Source organism: Carcharodon carcharias, chromosome 32 (assembly GCF_017639515.1).
Source record: "Carcharodon carcharias isolate sCarCar2 chromosome 32, sCarCar2.pri, whole genome shotgun sequence".
Taxonomy (NCBI): Eukaryota; Metazoa; Chordata; class Chondrichthyes; order Lamniformes; family Lamnidae; genus Carcharodon; species Carcharodon carcharias.
The window spans coordinates 11,424,620-11,445,422 of NC_054498.1; positions in this window are offsets into that span (position 1 = coordinate 11,424,620).

Below are 20,803 nucleotides of genomic sequence, written 5' to 3' on the forward strand. Positions count from 1 at the left end.
AGGCAACATCCTCTCCACATCCACCCTGTTAAGACGCCTCAGATTACTTCTTACTCTTCTAAACTCCCATGGATACAAGTCTAACCTGTACAGCCTTTCCTCATAAGACAACCAGCCCATTCCTAGTATTAGCTTGGTAAACCTTCTCTGGACTGCTTAAAACGTATTTACATCCTTCCTTATATAAGGAGACCAATACTGTACACAGTGCTCCAGATGTGGTGCCCTCTGTAGCTGAAGCATAAAGCAGGGTCCAAATCTAGGAGTTATAAATATAAGATAGTCACTAATAAATCCAGTAAGGAATTCAGGAAATATTCCTCTCACTATCCACATATATGTCTTGCACGGTCACTGAGGTCTGTCTGCAGGTCATCAAGAGGTGCCCTCCTGCAGTTTGCTCTGTTTCCAACTGGAGTGTCAGCCTAGATTTTTGTGCTCAAGTCTCTGGAGAGAGACTTGAACCTTTAACTCAGAGACTCCTAACCCAGAGAGTGGTTATAATATAGAACTTATTACCACATGGAGCAGTTGATGTGCATAGCAATGAAGCATTGAAGGGGAAGCTGGATAAGTACATGAGGGAGAAAGAGATAGAAAGGTGATGTGAGAGGGTTAAATAAAAGGTCGTGAGGAGCATAAACACAGGCATGGACCAAACAGCCTGTTTTGTTGCTGCAAATACTATGTCTCTAGGTAGTGCTTAAATATTTATTTCCTGTGTCGCAAGAGCTGAGCTGAAAACCTTGAGTGTCATAAGGGACGCAGTATTTCTGGATGAGCTCGTATGAACTGAATAAACTTCCTCCTCCATGTCTATCTTGAAATCCGCTTTAAGTTGCTGCATAGAGAGACCATGAAGTAAATAAGTTGCGGAGGTAAATAACTTGCGGGTACTTAACTGCCCACCTCTGGTACGAGGGAAAGGTTGATTGGATTCAAAAGCTTCAACTGGTATACTGATGTTTGTTCCCTCCCTGTCAGATAAAAATTCTTATTGAAGAAATCCATCACAAACTATGGAGACAATTATGCACCAACATTATGACAATCCGATTGTGCATTTAGCACATTTCAAGTTTTCAGTCTTACCACCCTTGAGCTGTGGGTCGTTCAGTGACACCCCCATCTCCTTGAAAAGGCTGATTCTCATTATTTTCGCTGAGTCACTAAAATAAGTCCTGGTATTGCAGCAAAAAGTCTCGAATATCATCAATAATCCTCAACCGCTGAATAACCAGAACATAATTTTATGGTTACAATAAAGAAGTGATTTGTTAGACCTGCTGAGTTTTTCCAGCGTTTTCTGATTTTGCAACAAATGATTTGATTTGTTTTGAAATGCTGGTTTTATACTTAAACTTTGACATTGCTAAGGAGTGGGAAGGGGATTTTGCTAATTGTGTATTAATTGTGTTTAATTGTATGCAGGTGATGGGGATAGGGTTGCCAACCGTGACTAACTGCATTCCTGGAGGTTCCATGACAAGATTTGTCCCTACGCTCCAGCCATTCGTCAGCCAACACATCCATCCTTGTGATGTACGGCCTTCCTACACCAATTGGAAAGCAAGAAGACTCTTCAACCAATTGGATGACGCTTGACTGTCAGCCAAACAGCCTTTTTTTTTTAACCCCATTTTCAATATTTTATATCTGGTAAAGAGAAACGTTCAAAGAAATATAAACAAAAAAACCCGAACTCTTTTAACGTCCTGATGATTTTTCTCCAGGGTTGCAGACAACAGTGTCCTGGAGATCGATCTTCAATTCCTGGAGACTCCAGGCCAATCCTGGAGGGTTGGCAACTCTACATTAACTGGGGATTCACTTGTTCCCTCCCGTCCAGATAGAGATAGGCTGGAATTTAATGGTATCCCAAAAGTGGTGCGATGACGGTGAGGGAGCATAAAATTGGGCACCATGGCTGTGGCCATGTCCCCACCCACCCAAACGGGTATTTCACCTGCAGTGGGAAACATGCTGGGCAGCCTGCTTGCCCATGGACCAATTATGCCCTTAGGCGGCCTAGTTATGGAGCCTCAGAGGCAAGACCTCCTCCCTTAAGGGGCACAAGACCTGCCAATGAAAGCCTGTCAAGCCGCTCGATAGCTGTGGGGTGAGCCGGCCGAGTGCGGGTGGGGATACCCCCTTGAGTTTTACGCCGGGGTGGGGGGAACAGCAGCCTGACACCCGCTGGTACCCGCTCAGCGGTGAGTAGAGGGCATTGGGGGGGGTGGAATCTCCGTGCAGGGAGAGCCTGAATAACAAACCCTGTTGGGATTGGTTGCAGGCTTTTGGGGGGTGGTGGGGGAAACCCTCATTCAAATGCACTCACTGCCTGATTGAGGGACCCGGTACCAGAAAAGGTTTGGGCAGGGGGGAGAGGTGGGGTTGCTCATTGAGATCCACCCACCTACTCTTGCTGTCAGTATCCCCCTCCCCCAACCTCGTGAACCTCACCCTGCCATCCCACTCCCGCCATTACTCACCTGTGGCCTGGGTCCCCGCCCCCCGGGGAGGGGGGAGCATCCTCAACCTCTGATTGGCCGGCAGCTCTTGGTGGGCAGGACTCCAGCCCCCAGGGTCCTTGAACCCTGGGGAAGGCTTGCGAGTGCCCAGTTAAGTGCCTGATCGGCATTTAACCCTACGGGCCTTCCTGGAAAAGGCTCTCGACAGCTCCCGAGCCGGCGACCGGGTAAGGCCTCTGTTGCCGACATTAAATTCCACCCTGTTGCCAGGATTTTGCCCTCAGCTGGAGGGGGGGTGGGGGACGGGCGGGAGAGGTCGGGGTGACGACCTCCGGTCTCGATCGGGGCCTTGACGGCGATTTCACGCCGGTCGGCCAATTAAGGCCTGTCCAGAGTGAAACGCGAGCTGCAGCGCTGCCTGTGTGGCGGGGGTGGGGTGGGGTGGGGGTGGGGGTGGGGTGCGGAGGGCAAGCAGGGAACTTCGCGCATGCGAGGGAAAAGCTCCCTGAGTCACAGAGTCACCTCCTCAGGGAGATGAAGATTTTAAGAGTTAAAAATAAAGAACTTTAATTTCTTAAGAAAAAAACGAGTCCCCTCATGTGACTCTGTCACATGAGCAGAGACCTGTTATTAATGAAATGTTTACATTTTTATTTGATTTTTAATGGCTCTTGGAAACCTCATCCCGCCCGTGGATGAGGTTTCCTAAAAAAATTCCAAAGGCCGCTCGGCCTTTTCGCCTGCCCCGCCAACCTGAACTCAATTGGGACTTTAACAGCCTTAACTGGCCTGTTAATTGTCAGTGGGCAGCTGCTGACTCCAACCCCTGCACACCGACCAAGTGCACAACGATGTCGGGATGCTCGCCTGACATCATCACGCATCATTTTACGCTCGGTCAGGTTGGGTGCGTGCCTGCCCGACAAGCTAAAAATTCTGGCCTATGTCTCTGTCTGTGTAGGTACTTTGTTCTTACTTGGTTAGTTCAACATATTTTCACCCCGATCCCTTTCCTCTCCGAATCAGCCTCTGCTCTTTTTCAACTTTAGTTTTTATCCTTTTTATTTTACGTTCATGCTATCATCTATACCTTTCTTATGCTATTAGGATTCAAATGCCTTTTATCTCTCAGTTTGTCTCCCTGCACTTTCTACTCAATACAGAGGAACTTAGATAAATGCTTAAAGGAGGGAAGGATTAAATGGTTTAAAGGAAAGAGCTCGAGCTGATAGTGGTGATAGGGAACAGTATTGACAGTAACAGGATGGATCGAATGGTCTGTTCAGCTAAAGCTCAGCACTGAAGATAACTCTACATTTGGAAGACTGTCTGTGTATCCTCACAGGTGTGATGAGATCATTCTTAGATACTCCAACAATAAGTGTGTTCCTGCAACACAGGAGATACATTTTTAAGATCTTCCTGGAGAGGTAGTTACATAGCATTTGCAGCACAGAAACAGTCCATTCTGCCCATGTCAATGTTTCTGCTCCACATGAACCTCCTCTCACCCTACTTCATAGGAATTGGGAATATAGGGCTTAGGGCTTAGGATGTAGGAGCAGGAGTAGGCCATTCAGCCCTTCAAGCCTGCTCTGCCAGTTCGATAAGATCACGGCTGATTTCTTTTTATCTAACCCTCTCAGCATGCTCATCTCCCTCACGTACTCAACCAGCTCCCCTTAAATGCATCTGCACAATTTTCCCCAACTACTCTTCATGTGGCAGCAAGTTACCACTGTCTGGGTTGGGAGTCTCTGAGTCAAAAGGTTGTGCTTTCAAATCACTCCCCAGAGACCTGAGCACAAACATCTAGGCTCACACCCTAGTCACACATTGAGGCAATGATGGAATCAGAACGAGTTGGAGAAGAGAATCTTTCAATGGCCTGCAGTCAGACCTCAATAACTGTGCGAAGGGTAATTGATGATGGCGAGAGGAGCTTTTCCTGAATTCCTTATTAGACGTATTAGTGCCAGTCTTTTATTTATAACCTCTAGTTTCGGACAGACTCACAAGTAGAAACCTCTTCTCTATGCATACCCTATCAAACCCCTTCATAACCCCTTAACCTCCTATAATGTCCATACCCATTGGAGTTTAGAAGAATGAGAGGTAGTCTTACTGAAACATATAAGATCCTGAGGGGTCTTGATAGGGAGGATGCTAGGAGGATGTTTCCATTTGCGGGAGAGACGAGAACCAGGGAACACAGTTTAAGAATGAGAGGTCAATCATTTAAGACGGAGATGAGGAATTTTTTTTCTCTCAGAGGGTCATTAGTATGTGGATATCTCTTCCCCAGAAAGCAGTGGAGGCTGTCTCATTGAATTTATTCAAGGCTGAGTTAGGCAGAGATTTTGATTGACAAAGGAGCCAAGGGTTATGGGGAGCAGACGGGAAAGTGGAGTTGAGACTGCAACCAGATCAGCCATGATCTTATTAAACGGTGGAACAGGCTCGAGGGGCTGAATGGCCTACCCTTGCTCCTAAGTCCTATGTTCTTATGTTCTGTTTCATAGAAAAGAGTGCTAGCCTGTAAAGGCTTTCCTGATATGAGCATGCAAATAAGGAGCAGGAGTAGGCCATTCAGCCCCTCGAGCCTGCTCTGCTCTTTAATAAAACCCTGGCTGATCTGATGGTAACCTAAAATCTGCATCCCGCCTATCCCTGAATACATATCATCCCCTTGCTTACCAAGAATTATCCACTGCCTTAAAAATATTCAAAGACTCTGCTTCCACCACCTTTTCAGGAAGAGAGTTCCAAAGACTCCCCACCCTCAGAGAAATAAATTCGCCTCATCTCCATCTTAAATGGGCAACTCCTTACTTTTAAACCTTGGTCCCTAGTTTTGGATTCTCCCACAAAGGGAAACATTCTCTCCACATCCACCCTGTCAAGACCCCTCAGGATCTTACATGTTTCAATCAAGTCGCCTCTTACTCTTCTAAACTCCAGCAGATACAAGCCTAGCCTGACCAACCTTTCCTCATAAGACAACCCACCCATTCCGGGTATTAGTCTGGTAAACCTGGTAAGACTTTAATCTTCATGTAGATTGGGAAAATCAAGTTGGCAGAGGTAGACACGAGCAAGAATTTTGAGTGTATTCAGGACAGTTTCTTACAACAAAACGTTGTGGATCCAACCAGGGATCAGGCTATTTTGGATCTGGTAATGTGTAATGAAGCAGGTTTAATAAATGATCTCAGAGTAAAAGATCCCCTAGGAAACAGTGACCATAACATGGTAGAATTTAGCATTCAGTTTGAGAGTGAGAAACTTGGGACGGAAACAACCGTGCTAACCTTAAATAAGGGTAATTACAGAGGAATGAGGGAATAGTTGGCCGGAATGTACCGGAAAAGCAGTTTAACAGAAAGGATGGTCGATGAACAATAGAAGGTGTTTAAAAAAATAGTTCATGACTCACAACAAAGATATATCCCACTGAGGAAGAAGGATTCTAGGAAGGGGATAAACCAACCATGGTTAACCAAGGACATTAAGGGCAGTGTCAAATTGAAAGAGAAAACATACAATATGGCAAAGATTAGTGGTAAGCCAGAGGTCTGGGTAAGTTTTAAAAACCAACAAAAGATGGGCAAAAAAATAATAAAGAGGGAGAAAATAAATTTTGAGGGTAAACTAGCAAGTAATATAAAAATGGACAGTAAGAGCTTCCTTAATTATATAAAAATGAAAAGATAGGCCAAAGTGAACATAGGCCCCTTAGAGAATGAGGCTGGGCAAATAATTGGGGAACCAGGAAATGACAGAGGAGTTGAATAAATACTTTGCATCAGTCTTCACGGTAGAAGATGCGAGTAGCATTCCAAAAATACTAAATAATCAAGGGGCAAAAGTGGGGGAGGAAATAAACAGAATAACTATCACTAGAGAAAAAGTACGAGGGACATTAATGGGGCGAAAGGTCGATACGTCCCCTGGACCTGATGGGTTGAATCCTAGGATATTAAAGGAAGTAGCTACAGAGATAGTGGATGCATTGGTAGTAATCTTCCAAGAACCCTTACATTCTGGAAAAGTCCCAGAAGATTGGAGAACAGCCAATGTAACACCCTTATTCAAAATGGCGGGAGACAAAAAACAGGTAACTATATACCAGTTAGCTTAACATCTGTCATTAGGAAAATGTTAGAGACTATTATAACGGATGTAATGCAGAGCATTTAGAAATACATAATCTAATCAAGCAGAGTCAGCATGGCTTCATGAAGGGGAAATCATGCCTGACAAATTTATTAGAATTCTTTGAGGAGGTAACAAGCTGGATGGATAAAGGGGAACCAGTAGATGTAACATATTTGGATTTCCAAAAGGCGTTTGATATGGTACTGCACATAAAGCTACTTAATAAGATTAGCCCATAGTGTTGGGGGTGGTATATTAGCCTGGATAGAGGATTGGCTAACTATTGGAAAACAGAGAGTTGGGGTAAGGGGGGCATTTTCAGGATGGCAACCTGTAACGAGTGGAATGCCACAGGGATCAGTGCTGGGGCCTCAGTTATTTACAATATATATTAATGACTTGAATGAGGGAAGTGAATATCCTATCGCCAAGTTTGTGGATGACACAAAAATAGGTGGGAAGGCAGTGGTAAGGGTGACACAAAGTCTACAGAGGGATACAGACAGGTTAAGTGAGTGGGCAAAAACTTGGCAGATGGAATATGATGTGGGAAAATGTGAGGATATGCACTTTGGCAGGAAGAATAGAGGAGCTGAATATTATTTAAATGGAGAGAAACTGCAGAAGGCTGCAGCACAGATATATTTGAGAATCCTTGTGCATGAATCCCAAAAAGCTAAAATACAAGTTCAGCAGGTAAGGCAAATGGAATGTTGGCCTTTATTTCAAAGGGAATGGAGTATAAAAATAGGGAAGTCTTGCTAAAACTATACAAGGCATTAGTTAGACCACACCTAGAACACTGTGAACAATTATTGTCCCTTTATCTCTGTAAAGATATATTGCCATTGGAGGCAGTCCGGAGAAGGTTCATTAGGTTGGCATGGAGAGATTTTCTTATGAGGAGAGGTTGAGTAGGTTGGGCCTGTGCTCATTGGAGTTTAGAAGAACGAGAGGCGACCTTATTGAAAGATATAAGATTCTTAGGGGGTTTGACAGGGTAGATGCTGAGAGGTTGTTTCCCCTTGTGGGAGAGTCTCGGACCAGAGGGCATAATCTCAGAGTAAGGGGTCGCCCATTTAAGACAGAGATGAGGAGGAATTTCTTTTCTCAAAGGGTAGTGAATCTGTGGAATTCTTCACCACAGAGGGCTGCAGAGGCTGGGTGGTTAAGTATATTCAAGGCTGAGGTAGACAGATTTTTAATCAGTAAGGGAATCAAGGGTTATGGGGAAAAGGCGGGAAAGTGGAGTTGGGGATTATTAGATCAGCCATGATCTCATTGAATGGCAGAGCAGACTCGATGGGCCAAATGGCCTACTTCTGCTCCTATGTCTTATGGTCTTATTGTCTAACCTTCTCTGAACTGCTTCCAATGCATATATATCCTTCCTTAAATAGGGAAACCAATACTGTACTCATAGTTCTAACTTCTCTGTTCTGATATTATCCTTGTAATTAGCGGCCTCTTGTTCCTCACATTTCTGATACTAATTTAGAGCATTCATCATCAATCTTGTACAAAATGTCCTTATCGCAAGTGTGGTAGGAAAACACAAGTATCTGACTTTACGAATCATTGTAAAAAATTAAATGAAATTACGCTTCATCAAAAATTGTGAGAGGAGTTCTTTTTGCAATCAGAAGGGATTGTACCTGCTAAAGGTTTAATTGGATGAATGACAAAGGCTTTTGATAGAGAATTGTTAAAGAATATGGATTACATCTCTACATCTGTAGTGAGCTGAGGAAAACATAACAAAGAGACATCTCACTCCGAAAAATACTTTCAGTGTGACTGACTGCAGTTGAGCCTTGAGTCTCTAAAGAGGATGACTTTCTGGGGAGATCCACTGGAACATTCCTTGTACTATAGGTGGGAGAAAGTTGGAGGTGGAAATCCTAGAATAATGGCAGAAATATTGTTCAAGGTTTTCCCAAGGGTCTTCCTGCTCCTTCTGTTTCAGTTGTGCCAGTGTCACAGACTAATATCTGTCTTCCACCACCATTTCAATGAGTAGCATTAGACAGGCATCCTTCAGAGCCATTGTGGGTGAGCGAGATAAGCCCCACAAAAAGTCACTCCTCCCCATTGTTCCCAACACAGGTTTGCCATGGAATTTGAACATGATAAAGAATCCAGTTGAGATATTCAACAAAAGCACTGTTTAGCACTAAGGGGTGGAGAGCTCCAGTGCAGGAATACACACTGACACATTCTGTGTGAGAGCTGGTGAATTTGTCATGTTTGACATCACGTTCATTTCCATGGGGTTGCTGGCCTCCCAAGATCCAGGCTGCAATCAGTTGAATCCATGCTCCCATGGCCAGCTCAACAGGAAGAGCTTCAATTCCAAAAATTTTGTCAGATTGTGTGCATGTTGTATATTGTTGTATTATCTGTAAGTAGCTAGGAACTACTTAGCTAGGAACGAACGTGTCATGCGTAAGTGTTCCAGGGGGCCACAATTCATAGCTGCACCAGATACTGAAGTGATGTCTACGTAACCAGATCAATCTGGTCCTTATTTTGAATCAGACAGCACAGCTAAATTAAACATGGGGTGGTGTTGGGGTGTTGGGGGGGGGGCGGTGTGGTGAGAAGGGCGGGTGGATTTTGGGGAAAACAACATCGGCAGCTCCACGTCGACCCGCCCCACAGCCATAAAGTGCTGTGGGGTGGGTTAACGAGGGCCAAGAGGGACTTCCGTCTCTCACTGGGGAGGAAGCTCCACCCTCCGGAGGTGCCAGCCAATCCAAATGGCCAGCAGCTCCATCAGTCTCGGCAGCACCAGGAAGGCATCCTTGGCCCCTGCCGGGATTGCAGAAGAAGAAAGCATGCCAATGTTAGGCAGAAAAAGCAGGAGAGGTTCCTAGCCATCCATGTGATGGAAAGAACGTTGGAGCCCCTACCACCACTATCCATAGCTCCAGGCTACAACATGCAGGCAAGTGCATATAGCCACAGCAACTCAGGCTCCCTGAGTGACCCACCAGATGATGTATCATGAATAGTTACAGCCAGTGCTGACTCTTTGGAAGAGCTATGTGGTCAGTCCCACTTCTCTGTCCTTTACTCTAGCCCTGGAGAGTTTTCCTAATCAAATATTTATGCAATTCCTGTTCAAAAGTTACTATTTAAACCTGTTTCCACCATCCATTCAGGCAGTGCGTTCCAGATTACAACAACTCACTCCTCATCTCCCCTTTGGTAATTCTGTCAATTGCCTTAAACCTCTCCAACGGCTCTCATTCCAATGGAAAATCTTTCTTCTAATTGATTCCATCAAAACCCCTCATGATTTTGAACTCTTCTATTGAATTTCCCCTTAACCTTCTCTGCTCTAAGGAGAACAATCCCAGCTTCTCATGGGCATGCCACATAACTGAAGTCTCTCATCCCTGATACCTAATCCATTCCGCACTTTGCTCGGAGTGACTCTTGTCTCTGACTCAATTAGTTGTGGGTTCAAGTCCCACTCCAAAGACTTGAGCACAACATTCAGGCTAAGACTCCAGTATGGTACTGAGTACTATATGGCACTGTCAGAGGTGGCGTCTTTTGGATTAGGTATTAAAACAAGGCCCCCATTGCCCTCTTAGGCAGATGTAAAAGATTCCATGGCACTATTTTGAAACAGAGCAGAGTAATTATCCTCAGTATCCTAACCAAAGGTAATCCCTTAACAACATCACTAAAACAGATGATCTTGTCACTTCTTCATTGCTGTGTGTGGGATCTTGCTGTGTGCAAATTAACGGCTGCATTTCCTACATTATTACGACAGTAACTACGCTTTAGAAGGACTTAGCTGGCTTTAAAATGCTTCGGCATGTCTGAGGTCATTAAAGTCACTTTAGAAAGATTTTTCAAAAGGTTTTGAGGAATTTCCATAGATTGATATAGCCGGTACTGAACCCATTTTCAAACTAACATTTCTCTGACTTTCGTTCAAATTCGTTCTGTGTTTCATCTACACAAATAGTGATGTGTTGGCATTAAGTGTCCCAGGTTAATTTTTCTGGATGAGAAAAAGGAAAACATTATTGCCTCAAATGTCATGCATTGGTCCCCCAGCAGAATCAGGCCTATTATAAATGTGAATGTGGTCTGTAACTCTCCAGATCCTTACAAATGTCATGACATTTCAGACCAGATAGAATTAAAATTCCATACACTGGTATCCGTTGTTCTGCTAGACCTTTTGAGATTTTCAAATACTCTTTTGTGCATGTTTTCCTGAATCCCTTCAAGCCTAGATTACATATGCTTAATAATAGAGAAAATATTAGAGCTAGACTTGTCACACATGCTGATAGGTAACACATTTCTTTAGTGAGAGGCAATTAACCCTCCCTTTAATTATTTCAATGAATCTATCTATCTATCTATCTGTCTGTCTGTAATTGAAAATCTCATGTCTAGGCGTAGTTTCTGTCTCTCATGTTTTCACATTTTGATTAGCTTTTTGCATCTTTTCCATTATAAATTCCTCTGTCAACATTTATCATAGAAACTTCCTATGTAAACTTGTCAAACTGTAATTACAGCTCCTGCCAATAGAGGCCCTGCAGCACCTCAGCTTCATATCCCCCATTTCCTCAACCTGTGCTGCAGAATAAATCCTGGACTCCAACGCACTCTACTCATTGGGCAGAATCTTGCCCTCGGATGGTGGGTGGGCCCCACCGGCTTGGCGACAGGCGGACAGCCTACCCCCGCCCCCGAAACAGGGCCCACCGCCATTTTAAGTGGGCGGGCCAATTAAGGTCCGCCCAGCGGCATCCCCGACGGGAAGTGCTATGCGCTTCCTGTGCGTGGAGGGAGGGATTACCCACCTGCCAAAGTGCGCATGTGCCCAAAAGAGCGCACTGCTCCCTGAGACTAAGTGATGTCTCAGGGAGAATACGGACAGTGGAAAAAAACTTTAAAAATAGAAACATTGAAAAATTATTAACATGCCCCCCTCAAGTGACAATGTCACACGAGATGGGACATGTTAATAAGGAACATATAAACTTTATTAATTTTTTACAAAATGGACATGAAATTTCATCCCGCCAGTGGATGAAATTTCATGAATAATCTGGAGCCTGCTGGGGCTCCTGGTCTGCCAGCCAGCCTTAAGCTTGGCCGGGCAGCGTCTTTAATTACTTTAATTATCCTGTCAATGGCCTCAATTGACTCCACTTCAAAAGTACTTCATCGCTGTAAATCTACTTTGGGGTGTCATGACATGTGCTATAAAAATGCATGCCTTTCTTTGCTTTTACAAACAAAAAATACTTGTCTGGAAAATGGCCACTACCTTTGCCTACGTAACGTTCACTTAACTTCAAAGCAATTCATTGCATGTGAAGTCCATTGTGGGAAAGTTCTGAGAGTAATGATAAGGTTCTAGATCGATGCCAACCTTTTGTACTGTGAATAAATATTTAGCTTTGATAACTGTTCCACTTTAACTTCAATGTCTAATAGAAAAATGTTTTCTCACAAGAGATGGGATATAATCTGTGAAACATACAACGAGAGCTGTATCAAAGCAGGCACGCATATATGATCTGATTGAGCTGCAATCTCTAACTCAGTCTCGTCAAATTGAGGTGAAGGGAGGAGACAGATGAATTCTCTCACTCAGCCTGTCACCAAACAACTCGTACACCCCAGCAAAGCAACAGAAATGATTTCCTTTTGGTAGAGAAGTCTCATGCAGTATGATGAAGTGAAACAATCTTGCTTTTGGAGAGGAAAAGTGATTATAAAAAAGGCTTTAGTTCACTGTACCTCTCTAAAGCTAGCTGGTGAGATGTCCATGTAAATGTAAAGGGTAGCTGCCCCTCACACTTGCTGGGCTGTGACTAGGTGGTAGCAAATAATAGAGAAGAACTCATGTCGGACATCTCGGACCAATCATGTGCAGCACCAAAGCTGAAGGGACAGTGGAAGCAGATTCAATAACAACTTATTGTAATGGTCATCCCTCAGTGGAGAACCAGTCAAAAAAATCTAGCCTGTTTGTGATTTTAAGATATTTATTGGGTTTAATGAGCCATTGGACAGATATTCAATAGGATACAATAGCTGCCTGTGATTCATCTTTATGCAGATTATTACAAAGTCTCCTAATTCTCTCCCATACAGAAACTGTCAACCTACAGCATGAATCTTGGAACTTGTGGAGACCCCATGTTTAACCCTGTCTTTGCAAAGCACAGCATCACTTTTTAATTCATCTTAATTTCCATTATTTAGTCGAGCTGTCTTATCTGACCACCTAGATTTCCTTTGCTTGTGCCTAATTGGAATGACAAGTGGCCTATTACGCACGCAAACCTTGATCTAGGTCAGTACAAGGAATAGCAAGGACGAGGATTAGGTCATCCAACTAATAGAAACTTATCCCTTTGATGTTCCGGCTGTCCCAATCTATCATGCAAGTGTGATTACTTAAATGGAAAGCAAATAGCTCAGATGGAAAAGCAAAGAGATCTGGATGCCCTGAGTGGCATTAAATTGAAGCTATCTCAGCCCTGTTCAGTGGAAGTGAGTGAAGCAAATCAGATATTGGGACATATGAAAAGGTCAATATTCAGCTGAAATAGTGATGTAATCCTGTGACTTTGTAAAGCATTGCCGCATTTCAAAGGTTAATTTGAGTGCAGGATGGACCCCATTAAGGCAAGTAATGAAATTTCTACATGCGGCTGCAGATGTTAAACGTAGCAAACATGTCATCCATGTATCAGAAATATGTCAGGGCTACGAGTCATTTCATCGAAGACAAGTTCTGTCCTGATGAGTACAAGATAAAAAGCTTTGACAGCTTGTCTCTCTTTTCAGCAAAACTAACACGATTCAATGGAAGGTTTGATAGGATCCATTCACATTCACCTTACAAATATTGAGTTTCGATGCCCCCTTTTGTTTAAGTTGAAGCAGGGAGTCAGGTAGGCTGGAATTCTATAGCCCTTGTTTGATGCATCTTTAAACAAAAGGATGACTGAATTCCCTGGATGGCTGTGAATGTCCATACTTAATCAGGTATTTGCTTGAGAATAAGGACTGTCTGAAGCTCAAAATGCCGATGTGTCCAGTTTTTAAAAGTATTGACTGAAAGTTCATAATGTTAACTTAAGAACATAAGAAATAGGAGCAGGAGTAGGCCATTTGACCCCAAGCCTGACTGATCTTATGTGGCCTTAACTCAACTTTCCGGCCTGTCCCCCATAACCATTGACTTCCTTGTCAATCACAAATCTGTCTAACTCAGCATTGAACATACTCAATGACCCAGCCTCCACTGCTCACTGGGGGAGAGGGTTCCAAATACCAACAACTCTCTGAGAGAAGAAATTCCTCCCTACCTCAGTCTTAAATGGGAGATTCCTTATTTTTAGTTCCAGATAACCCCAGAAGGGGAAACATCCTCTCAGCATTTACCCTATCAAGCCCCCTCAGAATCTTATAAAAGCACCTCTCATTCTTTACAACTTCAATGGGTGGAGGTCCAACCTGCTCAACCTTTCCCCATAAGATCAATTCCTTCATCCCAGAAACCAGCCTAGTGAATCTTCTCTGAACTACCTCGAAAGCGGGTATGTCCCTCTTCAATTAAGTTGGATTCTCAGGGACTGATAATACTGCTCAAGGCACTCAAGAATGTCTCAGGTGCTGTGGTTCTATGATTCTGGGTGTAGAGGCCTGAGGCCCAGGGTTGTCAACAATCCAGGAAAGCCTGGTCGCCAGGAATTAAAGATTAATCGTCTGCAAACTGTTGGAAACAACTCTGGGAGAAACAATCAGGAATCGGAATTTTAATAAGTATACTTTGGTTTCAACATTTTATTAATTTTATAAAAATATTGAAGATCAGGAGAAAATGTGATTTGACTGGTTGAAGTGGTTGGAGACAAGAGGTCGTGTGGGGAGACCTCCAGGACCCTATCCAATCCTAGCCATGCTTGGAGCACTAAACCCAAGGTACTGGGTGTAGGACCAACCTACTGCTGGGATCTGTGTACCAACTACGTGCAATACTCATCATGGCTACAAACCTCTTGTAAACAAGAAGGGGGCTATACATAATGCAGCTGAAGCAACTGAGCAGAACTCCAACTGCATCATGGAATCATAAGGGGGGGGGGGGGTAACAGTTCAGAAGGAGGCCATTCAGCCCATCATGTTCGTGCCTGCTCCCTGGAAGAGTGACTCAGCTGGCCCTACTCCCGCTGCCTTTTCCCCAGAGCCCTGCAAATTTCTCCTGTCTTCAAATAATTATCCAATCCCATTTTAAAGGCCACACTTTGAATCTGCCTCACTCTCAGGCGGTGCATCCCGGATCCTAACCAGTCCAATTTACAACAACAACTTGTACTGATGTAGCACCTTTAACATAATAAAACATTCACAGGAGCGTTACACAGTGCAAAATCAGACACTGAGCCACATAAGGCAATATTAGGGCAGAGGGTCAAAAGCTTGGTCAAAGAGGTAAGCTTTAAGGAGCAGACTAAAGGTTAGAGAGTTTGAGGAGGGCTTAGAGAGATTGAGGGAGAGAATTTCAGAACTTGGAGTCTCCGCAGCTGAAAACACAGCTTCCAGTGGTGGGGAAGCTATATTTCAGTGCAAAGGTTCAGCAGTCAAACCACAGTTAAGTGTTTTTTTTAAATAAGGCCTGAGATTTAGATAATTTAAATCTGCTTTCCTCCTAAATCAAAATACCATTCACTGGTTTTGCAGCATCATATTGTTTGAAGCCAAACCATACTTTCATTTCAAATCATTGCAGTGCTAATCCTGACACTCCTTACTGTGTAATGAAAGATAAGGTATCGTTCCACAGAATCCAGGTGATTTAATAGGCTTTGCTATCTGTAGCGAATTGAATACAGCTTTGATCAAGATCGATATTCAATTTAATACAAAGTATTTTTGTGTGAAAGTTTATCATTTAATGACCTCACTGCAAAGAATACTTATTTTTTTGCTTCTCTGAATACGGAGGATTAGGTGGTAAAACGTAAGGGTAAGAATTTGAAGTTGCAGATTTGACCTGGTGTAAATACGGTTAAACTGTAGCAGAGCTTTGAATGGCCTGTGAGTGCCAAATGCCCTAGTCACCTTCAAAGTCAATCCCCCCATCTATGCCTTTGTGTCCTATTTCATAACGATTCCGTTCAGCACGTTTTTGGAAGACTGGACTGTCGTTGGACATTTTACACAAAGCAGAGCCCCAGCTCAGTGCCGACAGCTATCTGATTTATTGTGATAGCTCTTGTTCAACTTTTTCACACCATAAATTAAGTCTGGCACCGAATGGAGTCATCACCTTGACACCACACTGCTGTGTAAGGAGAGGGCAAGCAGACTTAGCTGGTGGGTCATTGAATGCGACTGTCTGGACCAGTTAATCTCTATCTAATTAGTGCAATAAATGTACAGGAAGTGCCAGCTACGCTGTCCAGATGCTTGTCATGGATAACATAAAAGCTCTTACTTATTGGGAATTCTCTCCTTTCGGTCACCTATATTAACCAACCCTCCACTGCTCTTTAGCAGCCAGATATCAAGGAAAGGAACTAGGCCCCTTAAACATGAGATAGCAATTCTTTGTACAGCAAAATAGAACTGCAACCAACTGTGTTAAGGAACTAAGATAAAAGCAAAACACTGTGGGTGCTGGAAATCTGAAACAAAAATAGAAAATGCTGGAGAAACTCAGCAGGTCTGACAGAAGAGCTCTGAAGAAGAGTCATACGGACTCAAAATGTTAATTCTGTTTCTCTCTCCACAGATGCTGTCAGACCTGCTGAGTTTTTCCAACATTTTCTGTATTTGTTTGTGCTAAGGAACAACTTCACTGAACCTTTATGCTCCCTCATTATCTATTTAACCATTCAATGCATAACTTAGTCTGTTGGCAAACAAAGGACCAAAAAATATTGCCAGTTAAGCTGAAGAAAGCATTTTAGGTCACCTGAACAATATAATATTAAGCCAATTGTCCATCAATTGTAAACAACATAGCATGGTTACCATAATGAATCATAGCTCATCATGACTCCTGCATAACCAGGCTGTGAAATTTGTTAATTCATATCCTTCTCCAGAATGAATGATGCACGATTGAAATCGCCTGGCTCTGTAATGTATATTGATAAGGAGGGCAAAATTAGAGTACCAGAGAAAGCAAGTTAGAAATATGAAAACAGATAGTAAGAGTTTCTATAGATATTTAAAAAAGAAAAGAGTTAACAAAGTGAACGCTGGTCCTATAGAAAGTGAGTCTGGGCAATTAATAAGGGAAAATAAGGATGGCAGATGAAGCGAACAGATATTTTGCATCAACCTTCACTATAGAGGATACAAGTAACATCCCAGGAATAGCTGTAAATCAGGAAATGGAAGGGAGGGCGGAACTAAAGAAAATTACAATCACCAGGAAATGGTACTGAGCAAACTGTTGGATCTGGGGGCTGACAGGCTCCCATGTCCTAATGGACTTCATCATAGAGCCTTAAAAGAAGTGGCTAGTGAGCAAGTTGATGTGTTCGTGTTAATTTTCCAAAATTCCCTAGATTCGGGGAAGGTTCCATTAGATTAGAAAATAGCAAAAGTAACTCTTTTATTCAAAAAGGGAGGGAGAAATTATGAACCAGTTAGTTTAACATCTGTCATAGGGAAAATGTTAAGAAGCTATAATTAAAGATGTTACAGCAGGGCACTTGGAAAAATTCAGGGTAATAAGGCAGAGTCAACATGGTTTTGTGAAAGGGAAATCATGTTTAACCAATTTATTGGAGTTCTTTGAAGAAATCACGTGCTGTGGATAAAGGGGAACTGGTGGATGTACTGTGCTTAGATTTTCAGAAGGCATTTGATAAGGTGCCTCATCGAATATTATTGTGGAAAATAAAAGCTCATGGCGTAGGGAGTAACATATTGGCGTGGATAGAAGACTGACTGGCTAACAGGAAACAGATTAGGCATAAAAACGTCATTTTATGGTTGGCAAGATGTAACAAGTGGTGTACCACAGGGGCCAGTGCTGGGTCTCAACTCTTTACAATTTATATAAATGACTTGGATGAAGGGACCAAAGGCATGGTTGTAAAATTTGTTGTTGACACAAAGATAGGTAGGAAAGTAAGTTGTGAAGAGGACATAAGGAAGCTACAAACAGATATAGGTAGGTTAAGTGAGTGGGCAAAGATCTGGAAAAATTAAGTATAATGTGGGAAAATGTGAAATTGTCCATTTTGGCAGGAAGAATAAAAAAGAAGCACATTATCTAAAGAGTGAGAGATTGCCGAGCTCTGAGATGCATAGTGATCTGGGAATTCTCATGCATGAATCACAAAAGGTTATTATGCAGGTACAGCCAGTAATTAGGAAAGCTAATAGGATGTTATTATTATTAGGTAGGGAGGTTATGCTTCAGTTATGCAGGTCATTGATGAGACCACATCTGGAATACTACCTACAGCATTGGTCTCCTTCTTTAAGGAAGGATGTGAATGTGTTGGAAGCAGTTCAGAGAGGATTTACCAGACTAATACTTGGAATAGACCAGGTTGTCTTACAAGGAAAGGTTGAACAGGTTAGGCTTATAACCGCTGGAGTTTAGAAGGGTAAGAGGAGACTTGATTGAAACATATAAGATCCTGAGGGTTCTTGACAAGGTGGATGAGAAGAGGATGTTAGAGTCTATTATAAAGGATGTAATAGCAGATCATTTAGAAGTACAAAATCTAATCAAGCAGAGTCAGCATGGCTTCATGAAGGGGAAATCATGCCTGACAAATTTATTAGAATTCTTTGAGGAGGTAACAAACAGGATAGATAAAGGGGAACCAGCAGATGTAATATATTTGGATTTCCAAAAGGTGTTCAATAAGGTACTGCATATAAGGCTACTTAATAGGATAACAGACCATGGTGTTGGGGGTAGTATATTAGCAGGATAGAGGATTGGCTAACTAATAGAAGTCAGAGAGTTGGGATAAGGGGGGGCATTTTCAGGATGGCAACCTGTAACTAGTGGAGTGCCACAGGGATCAGTGCTGGGGCCACAATTATTTACAATATATATTAATGACTTGGATAAGGGAAGTGAATGTACTATTGCCAAGTTTGCGGATGCCACAAAAATAGGTGGGAAGGCGAGTGGTGAGGGTGACACAAAGAGTCTACAGAGGGATATGGACAGGTTAAGTGAGTGGGCAAGAACTTGGCAGATGGAACATAATGTGGGAAAATGTGAGGTTATGTACTTGTCAGGAAGAATAGAGGAGCTAAATATTACTTAAATGGAGAAAGACTGAAGAAAGCTGCAGCACAGAGGGATTTGGGAGTCCTTGCCCATGAATCCCAAAAAGCTAACATACAGGTTCAGCAGGTAATAGGGAAGGCAAATGAAATATTGGCCTTTAGTTCAAAGGGAATGGAGTATAAAAATAGGGAAGTCTTGCTAAAACTATACAAGGCACTAGTTAGACCACACCTAGAACACTGTGAACAATTATTGTCCCCTTATCTCTGTAAAGATATATTGGCATTGGAGTTTAGAGGAATGAGAAGCGACCTTGTTGAAGCATATAAGATCCTTAGGGGGCTTGACAGGAAAGATGCTGAGAGGTTTTTTTCCCCTTGTGGGAGAGTCTAGGGCCAGAGGACATAATCTTAGAGTAAGTGGTTACCCACTTAAGAGAGAGATGAGGAGGAATTTCTTTTCTGTGGAATTCTTTACTACAGAGGGCTGTTTAAGGACTGGGTCATTAAATATATTCAAGGCTGAGATAGACAGATTTTTAATCAGTAAGGGAATCAAGGATAATAGGGAAAAGGCAGGAGAGTGGAGGTGAGGATTATCAGATCAGCTATGATCTCATTGAGTGGCGGAGCAGACTTGATGGGCCAAATGGCCTACTTCTGCTCCTACGTCTTATGGTCTTATGGTAGTATAGAATGTTTCCCCTTGTGGGAGAATCTGGAACTAGGGGTCACTATTTAAAAATAAAGAGTCACCCATTTAAGACATAGATGAGGAGTTTTTTCTCCCAGGGGGTGGTGAGTCTTTGGAACTCTCTTCCTCAAAAGGCGGTGGAAGCAGAGTCTTTGAATATTTTTAAGACAGAGGTGGATAGATTCTTGGTTAACAAAGGGGTGAAAGGTTATCAGGGGTAGGCAGGAATGTGGGGTTGAGGTTACATTCAGATCAGCCATGATCTTATTGAATGGCGGAGCAGGCTCGAGGGGCTGAGTTGCCTACTCCTGCTCCTAATTCGTATATTAGTATGTAACTTCCATCATATTAAGATATCCCAAGGGACTTCAAAGAATTGCAATCAGACAAAATTTGACACTGAGTCACGTAACAGAATGCTAGGTTAGGTGGCCAAAATCTTGGCCAAGCAGGTAGGGTTTTAAGTTGAAACAAAAACAAAAATAGCTGGAAAAACTCAGCAGGTCTGATAGCATCTGTGTAGAGGAATACAGTTAACGTTTGGAGTCTGTGTTCCTCTCCGCAGATGCTGTCAGACCTGCTGAGTTTTTCCAGTTATTTTTGTTTTTGTTTCAGATTCCCCAGTATCCGCAGTATTTTGCTTTTATCTTATAGTTTTAAGGTGTGGCTTTAAGAGAGATGTAGAGAAGCAGAGAGCTTAGGGAGGGAATTCCAGAGCTTTGGGCCCAGGTTGTTAAAGGCACAGCTGTTAATAGCGGAGCGATTATATTAGTTAGTCAATCGGGGATGCACAAGAGGCAAAATTTTACCTTTGGTTTAGCTGTTTATTATAACAAATTGTTTGCAGGGCTCATAGTGTAATCGTAGCCTTCTCAATCCTCTTCCTTCACCTCCATGGTAATTAATAGATATTGAGATTTGTCAGCATTTTGGACTTTCTTCATCAGGTTATCTTCAAGCTCGCATTCAGTGCTCAAAATGTGACAAGTCATTATTGTTACAATCCTTTTAAACTGCATTGGTTTTTCTGTGACTCTTCTTAGTGCACTGCTACCTGAAATCCTTTGGTGGATCTTGAATGGGATCTGCAAACTGGGGCATGGACAACTCATCCATTGGCTGGCTGACTGCTTCACCTGTAGTTTGCCAGATCTACCACTGTTAAAGCTTTGCTGAGGGTTTCAGAAACGAGTTAGTGTTGTTCTGGAGT